This window comes from Aplysia californica, unplaced genomic scaffold, assembly GCF_000002075.1.
Source record: "Aplysia californica isolate F4 #8 unplaced genomic scaffold, AplCal3.0 scaffold00029, whole genome shotgun sequence".
NCBI lineage: Eukaryota > Metazoa > Mollusca > Gastropoda > Aplysiida > Aplysiidae > Aplysia > Aplysia californica.
The window spans coordinates 40,418-41,704 of NW_004797299.1; positions in this window are offsets into that span (position 1 = coordinate 40,418).

The window sequence follows — 1,287 nt, forward strand, 5'->3', positions numbered from 1 at the left end:
ATTTCACCGTAAAATAATACAGTATTCAATTGTGAGGCAGCGTGGTGGAATCAGGTCATCGTCAATTTTTTAGCATGTAGAGTTATTGGTATCATCTTAAAGCTTATTCACTTGTCTTTATTTGGGTGAAAATGATTTCCATTTATCTTGAATACAAGTCGAGATATTTACGAAAGAAGGGGGTGGGGGTCACTTGTTTTCAGAGGTAAAATTAGTGAGAAAATGGCCGCCAAAGATTAGTTATTTCCTTAGCTTAAGAGTCCTTGGTAACTGAAAATTTACATTTCTTGTGCCTTTAATAATATAATCATGCTTAAAAGTCTGCTTTTCCCCCTGTCACTGTAAAATAATACAGTATTCAATTATTTTTTTTCATAATTGAAATTACCATTTTCTTTTTCTTTTTAGACAAACACAAGCGCGCGCACGCACACTGTAATAAAATGCACGTTTATCTATGCATAATTACCCCCTCCCCCCTTCCTTTTAGACTGACATTTTCTTCATCTTTTGTCTGTAGCCATAATTCACTGATATAGCAGATTAAGGCTTTCTTTTGCAGTTTGCTTAAATTAATCATTAGTTGAAATAAAGACAATGCATTTTTCACTAAAAGAACATACTTTTAGCCTCCAAAAATCCCAAAATGTGTCGACATTTTTTTTAAATTAAAAAATCCGATTTAAATTTTAAAAATCTGATTTAAATTTATTTTAAAAATATGAAAAATCACCAACCCTGAATACATAATGCACACACGTATGAATTCTGACGCCTTGTACCTTGCGCCGTCCCGTCATTTTCATTTATCCATGGATTCGGGCTAGAAGAAGAAGGAAATGTTGACACGTTCGGTGCACGCGAGTGGAGATTATCACTCAGTACATCCTGTTAAAGGCAATCGTGCTATTGCTAAAGGCTAAGTCTGTGTTTCCAAACAAGTTGGCAAAGGAAGCAGCGTCAGGAGGGTACGAGAATACCTTTCATCCGGTCATAGAGACTCGAACCCTGTATATATAGTCTGTCAAGAAAACCTTTCATCCGGTCATAGAGACTCTGACCCTGTACATAGTCTGTCAAGAAAACCTTTCATCAGGTCATACAGACTCGAACCATGTACATAGTCTGTCAAGATAACCTTCCATCTGGTCATACAAACTCGAACCCTGTAGGCCCTATATAGTCTGTCAAGAAAACCTTTCATCAGGTCATACAGACTCTAACCCTGTAGGCCTATATCGTCTGTCAAGAAACCCTTCCATCCGGTCATACAGACTCTCTAACCCT